Source organism: Lupinus angustifolius, chromosome LG01 (assembly GCF_001865875.1).
Source record: "Lupinus angustifolius cultivar Tanjil chromosome LG01, LupAngTanjil_v1.0, whole genome shotgun sequence".
In the NCBI taxonomy this organism is placed as follows: Eukaryota; Viridiplantae; Streptophyta; class Magnoliopsida; order Fabales; family Fabaceae; genus Lupinus; species Lupinus angustifolius.
In genome coordinates, this window is record NC_032009.1 from 18,640,744 (window position 1) to 18,648,456 (window position 7,713).

The following is a 7,713-nucleotide window of genomic DNA, read 5'->3' on the forward strand; positions in this document are numbered from 1 at the left end:
GTTCAAGAACATCACTATTTTCGGTTTTGAGAAGAAAATGAGTTAGAAAGCGTTTTAGAAAATTTCAACTGTTGAATATGTTCTCGACATGCTCATGAACAACATACTTAAATCTCATCAACATCCATTGGTTGAATGTTGAGAGATCTAGGATTGAAGATGGAAGAAGCAAATGAGAAAATGAGAGAAAAATGAAGAGAGATTCACCTTCTCCTTGCAAATTTGAAAATGAGAGAGTGTGAGAGTGAAGTGTGAAGTGTGGAGTGTTTAATGAGGGAAGGGAAATCAGATTTCCCTCTAGGAAATCATTACAACATCTCATAGGGTGGCTAATGATGATCTCATAAGAGATTTGGGTGATTGATGTGAGGTTTGCTTTATGGAAAAGCAAATTTCGCATCCCAATGCGGAATGACCACTTCACGGACACGTGCGATAAACACGTCCGAGTATTATCGGCCAATACTCGATCGAGCATTATAAATCGCCCGATCTTAATATCCGATTAAAATTTCGGATTTCGGCATTCCGAGCGAAAAATATTTAGAAAATAGGTATCGGTGCACTCAGGGTCTATATTGACTCGAAATGAAATTACGAAGCCAACGGCGCAATCGGAATTCAATTCCGAGTTACGGAACTCAAAAGCCACTTTTTGAGCCGTACCGGGTGAGATTCGGCCTCGACAGCGGTCCGAAACCGACTGTCTCCGAAAATCATGAAAATTTTCCACCAAATTGGAAATATAATTACAAGACTAAAACTCAACTAGAGTTTCGTCTAATTCTTTATCGAAAATTCCCAGAAATTCATTTTTGAAAACATAATTAATAACAATATTAATAAAATCTTATAATTCAAAATTGTAAAATTTGCGGTATTACAATATGACCTTTTGAAATTGCTACTATATTTTTGCGGTTAAAATTTAGAAAACTCTATTTTAAGCTCAAATTGGATAAAATAGTCTTTTGAACGAGAGTTATGAGATAGAGAGTCAATTACAAATCGTGGAAATGTATTATCATCTCATCTACCCGTAATAAAACAATACACAAGTTAATTGCATTTATGAAGTATACAATGATTTATTTTATTGAAAATTAATTTATTAAAAACAAATACTCATTTTTATATTTGTGTCTCACAAGAGTAAATCTTACTCCTACATATCTCTATGCATTAGGAAAGCAAGACGTAGTTCTTAATTATAAAAAAGTTTAATTTATTTGTTTGGTTCTAAAATATAATTGGTCAATTAAAATTTATTCACTTCAAGAAGGATAGTAATAGAAACTAATTTCCATAATGCATCTCATATCCAAGAGGTATTTTAAAAAGTAATTTAATTTATCAAGTGAAGAAGAATGAAGAATATGAAGCTAATATTTGTATTGCATACCCTTTAAGAAGAGGTTTTTTTATAAAAATAATTAAAATTTATCCACTTTAAGAAAGATGAATTATTAAAAACTAATATCCGTACCGCATCTAATTTCAAAAAATGTTTAAATGAATCACACCAAATATGTAATGTAATTTTTATTTTGATTATTTTAAATGAGATATATAATAGATAAAGAAAAATACTAAATTCAATGTTAAAAAAGTAAAAGTTATTATTAAAAACAAAATTAAAACAAATAATAAAAAAAGAAGGTGCATACATGTGTCTCTCATGAAAAAGGAGGAAAGGATAAAAACAAATTTCTTTGTATCTCACTTTAGAATGAAGGAGAAAAGCAACACAAGCCTCCTCTTTTGTGTGTTGTGTGTGATTCCATATAGGCTTTTCTTGTGTTTCAACTTTCTTGTAGCATATGCTCAAATCTTTATTTATAGAATGGGTTGACATAATTTTTTTTTATTCTGAATAAAATCCATAATTGATTTATTTTATTTGAAATTCCTATAAAAGGGTAAGATTGATTCCGAAATTTCCAAAAAGATTTTCTAATAATTTTACACGATGGTAGAATATTATTGCCATACTCATTGATTTGATTTTAAAATTAAAAAAAATCCCTGATGCTCTTTTGTTTTGGTAGGAATTTCATGGAAACTTTATAAAATCTAAAAAACTATTGCATTGCACATGTGCGACTAAAAGTAGTTCTTTGATTTATGAAGTCACAAAAAGTTTACTAGAATAAAATTTAATTTTAATTTAATTAAAAAATGAAATCAAAAGGGAATAACAAGTGTTCTTATGTAAAAATATATAATATTTCCATTATTAGGTTAATAAGTATCTATCAAGCAACTTTATATCCCAATTTATTTTTATTTATAAAATAAAACGAAAGTTAATGGGGATAAATTAATTTGAAATGATATCCCACCATTATTGACTCAATTAAAACCATTTTATTTTAACTTGGAAAGGAAATAAAAAATGGGGAGAATTTGACTTTGAGGTTGTATCTGGTCAATAAAAGCACATTAAACCATTTAAACTCCCATTTTTGTATCAAAAATTTGAAATCATTTTCTTCCTCAAATTATTTTTAAAATCGAAATTGTCGCTTTAATACTATTTTTTTTGAATAAAATATAATTAAGACAATTTTATCATACTAATTTGTTTTTATAATATATTTTTTCTTATTGTATTTGTAAGAACAATTTTTGGCCAAAAAAATTGGGTATTGGCAGTTTAGTTCTTGATTTGACAAGATTGAATCAAGAAAGAATTATTGTGTACTTTTCTATTCACTGTTATGTGAACCGGACCGTACTGGACGGTCTTACTGGTTTGACCGCTGACCGGACTTGAAAACAGTTTTGGTTTACCGTCTTAGAGTATTAGAGTCTTAAGTTCTATTTAGAGTCATAGCAATGTACTTAGTCGATGAAAAAGTAATTCACAAATCTTGTACTTTGACCATATATTCAACGAAATTTCAGTTTTTACATATCCTTACTTATTAAAAAAAACGTTTTTACATATGTTTTCCTTTTACTTACATTTTTAATATTTTGATTGATGTCAAAAAAGGGGAGAAAGGAAAGTTGTTTTATGTTATGTGTAAAAAGTTGTTTTATGTTATGTGTAAAAAGTTGTTTTTTTATTAGTGATTTTAATGATCATATATTTTGTATTAATGATATTAATTATCATATTTGATCTCTTACTTTATTCTTCTAATAATACAATATGATTATGATAATTCCAAGAGAATAAAGTACCTCATTGAGATAAATATCTTCTTGAGAATAAAGTATTATTTTTACCAAAAAACATTTAAAAACTAAAAACGTAGCACACATATCATAATTTTAATTATTGGATGAGATAATTTATCTTACAGTATGAAGAAATAATTTATTCTTTAATTATAATATCATATTACTTTGACACCGTTCTAAATGTTCAAGTAAAATATGCTCTATACTTAAACATATTATATGTTATGCTCTATATATATGATAATATGAGAGGAAACTTTATGTTTTATTTGTTTGATTATCTAATACACATTCAATAAAATTAGAATAAGTATTCGTCTTCATAAAAAACGATGTTAAGACCTCTATTGTTTAGAACATATTATAAGTATTAGCCTCTAATTTTGATACTTACAAATAACATTCATTCAAATATTCTAACTCTGCTCACTCTCCGTAAAATAATGAGTCACAATTAAGTGTGTTCTACTTTTTATCTAAAAAATTAGTTAATAAATAATACAAGCCTAAATTTGAGCTGAATGGATATTTAATGATGGTATAAATCTAAAATTTAAACAATTTACCTTTATTCTAGTGGAACAAACAAACTCTTTATTTAAATTCATTAAGAGAGAAAAAATGTACTCACATTATAACAATTTTTCATATTGTCATTTTATCATCTATTATTTATAATTAATCATCACTATATCTTCTTTTAAATAATAAGTAATATAAATAAACAGTGAATAATATATTAATTATACTTATATTATATATACTTTATGAATTTTGGTAGAAGTTATAGTAGTATTGGGTAGAAGATACAGAAGGAGTGAAATTAGATGAAGGAGAAATTCAACGAGATAAAAAAGGAATTGATAAAAAAAAGTTGATATTGGGTAGTTATGGAAGTTTGTTAGGATTTGAATTGATGCTAAATTACTCTTTTTTATTTATTTTTCAAAATATTTTTGAAGTTTATATGTAGACTAGCGTGTGGAGACCATCATTCTTATTTTATGATATTAAATATTAAATTTGTATTTTTTATTTTAGAGAATTATAATGTTTTTTATTGGATGTACTTCATGTTATAATTTTTGCATTTATTATAATATCCAACTTAAAGTGAGATGTATTAATTATAGTTATCTAGGATTATATGGTTTTACTTTAAAAATTAAAAATATTAAGGGCAAAATAGAAAAATAGAATCATGACGGTAGTTATTTCAAGTTTTGGCTTTATATATACTAGTGTGTCAGGCACTTCGTGTCTGCCGGCGAATATTATGTGATACTACATATTCAATTTTTATATATTTCATTTTTTTTGAATTAAAATGTATTTGTTGTATTCAGTGTACTTTATATTATTTTTTGTGTGTGATTATGATAAGGTTTAATTTGAGGTGAGACATATGGTTAATTAATGTATTGATGGTAGTTGCTTAGGATTATATAGTTTTTTTGTAAAAATTAAATAATGTTAAGGGCAATATAAGAAATGAAAATTACACAATGAGGGAAGTTATTTCAAGTTTTGGCTTTATATATAGTATAGATTATAGATTATAGATAGATATATAAGTATATATATAGTATAGATATAAATATATGAAAAATAATAATAAGTGGCATTATGGTATTGTTAAGAAAATAAAAAATTATTATTTTGTATTGAAAATAATGATTTTATATATTCATAATTGTTAAACTTAGATTTTCAACATTAATTTACATCATTTCTTTTCCTTATTGAGTGCCACAATCGTAAATATAATATTGGAAAATATTTTTTTAACTATTATTTTGATTATAAATGCAAATAATATCATTTTCAAATTTATGTTATGTTAACCTTGAACATATTTTATTTAGTTTTAGATATTCGTTTAAACCTTCATTGGTTAATAAATATTAAGTTATTTAATTTTTAAATAAAGTAATTTAAAAACTTATTTTTATTTATTAATCAGATACGTTGCCACTTGAAGTAGCACGCAATTGCGGAACAATGGAAAAATCCTCAACAAACGTAAAATAAGTAGTAGAAAGTTTAAGTTTTTAAAACTTTTATTTGAGATTTTATATACTACTAATTTTTTTGCTTAAAAGTCATTCTCACAGTATAAAAATAACATCTGTTTATGTGAATATAAAGTAACACATGTTATAGAAATTTTAGGCTCATTTATCATAAAAACATGCCTTAAGAGGCCTGTGATTCAACAAATTTAAAATAGTTTCTAGAATCACATGATTTTTTAAGATGATTTTTTTATAATATTATACTATAATGATATTTTTTAATTAGTGCAAAACCTATACAATACGAACACGTTTGATACCCCACGTTATGGAGAAAAGAGTGGAAAATTGAGAAAGAAAATGTATTAATTGGAGAGAGTGGATTAAATAAAGAAGTAATTATAACTAAAACATCTCGTTTAATTTGTCAATGAGTTAATATTCATCTTATCTTAAAACATTTCCCGTGTATTAATTTTGTTCTCGATAAAATAAAAGTTCAAATTAGTACTCAAATATCATAAATGTAAGTCAAATGATCCACATCAATGGTCATAAAAATACTAATCAAGACAAATTTGACTCATTTTTTGAGATTTTTAGAAAATATTTTGAATTTCCAATTTTTCAGAGACAAAATTAATATACACAAAAATTTTGAAGGGCCAAAGTGAATATTTACTCTTAATAAATTTAACCGGTTGTTTAATATGTTCTACCCCATGAATTTGACACATAGGTTAGAAAGAGAACATATCTACTATCCCAAAAAGTATATCATTTTTACTTCATGTGTTACTTATTGTGATTGGTTAAAAAATTGTATTTAAGTTAAAATATTAGTACTTAAGTATTTTTTGACTAATCATAACTGATAGTACATAATATAGTATATTTTGTGGGATAATAGATATACTCGCGATTAGAATATATATATATATATATTAGCTCCAAATTTTTATATACATTAAATGTTTTGATACTAAATTTAAGGAAATTAGTGAAAAATCAATAATATTTATAGATTCCTAAATTTGCATGATATTGTCCAAATTTATTTTATAAAAATCACCTTTATATAATGATATTTTATTATACTGTGTTAAATGGTAAACATTTAAGATTTTAATATATAGGCATCGATAATATAAATTTTTTTTATATAATGTTCACCATTCATTATTTATTATGTGTTAATCTCTATTAAATAAATATTATAAATGAATTGTGAATAACAAATCCATCGTGTAAAAAAATTCACACTAAGAATATGTACTTATATAGATACTAAATTCATCTTCATTTTTATAGTACCACAATGTACTGAATTGGTCTAGATTCATAGAATACTGTCTTTTTCTATAACTTTCTTGTGGTTTATTATGGTGGATATTAGGGAGTTTACCTATCCAAGAATAAAATTGAATATCGGCCTAAAATAAATAGAAACTACAAATCCAAATATAATTAGATTGTGTTACATTGATTTTTGAAAAAATAGATCATTCGAAATCGGGTTTTGAATCCAATTCTAGAATTAGACCAATCCAAACTTGATCACATTAATTTAGTTTATTAAGAATATGCACAAAGTTATGAGTTTAAGTGTTTAACACTTCAGTTCAATAATGTTCTGAAACAAACTAAAACTTAAATTTAACACTTAATTAATCATATGATAGATTCAGTAATATTCATTTTATATGACTATAAAATATGTGCTCGTTAAATAATATATTCTTTCACATCGGTAAAAAATTTAAACTGCATAAATTATATTTCTTTTGATAAATATAATTAAGTTTTTAGATTTGTTTTCTTCTAATATACAATCACAATGAAGAAAGAAATCGATACAAACGACCCGTATATATACTTTTTTTCTTGTTTTGAATGAAAACATCTTCTTATAAATATAATGTTCTTATCGATTATCGTAATTCTAATTATGTTGGTATTTGATATAGTAATTTTTAAATTTACACAATATTGTTTAAATTAAAATGGGTTGTAGACATGTAACATTATGTCTTTGTGTATGTAAAAATTATTGTGACAATATTAGGATTAATGCATTTAAACTTATCACTTTAAAATATATTAAACTTAATATTTTAATCATGTTTATGATTTTTAAAGCGTGTGTAGAGTTTCAATCTTTTATAAAAATCAGTCTATATCACATATAATATATGGATCAGATTGGATTGGATTGAATGTCTTAATGTAACACCTCAGCCCTGATATGCGACATCTTAGACCTATGAATACACCGAGCGTGTCACCTATTAAGCTTAAATACCCTACAATATTTTATTCCCCTCCAAGGGGAGCCTTCCACGACTCGAACCTCATGATCTCAAAGATAAATAGTCACTATACCATTGAGTTGCTACCGTTAAGCTTTAATGATACCGAATCACAAATTAATTATGCGTTTAAGTCAGCTGATTTTTTACTTAAAAATTGATGAGACCTAATTGCCAATACCCCTAGTGGACACTATAAG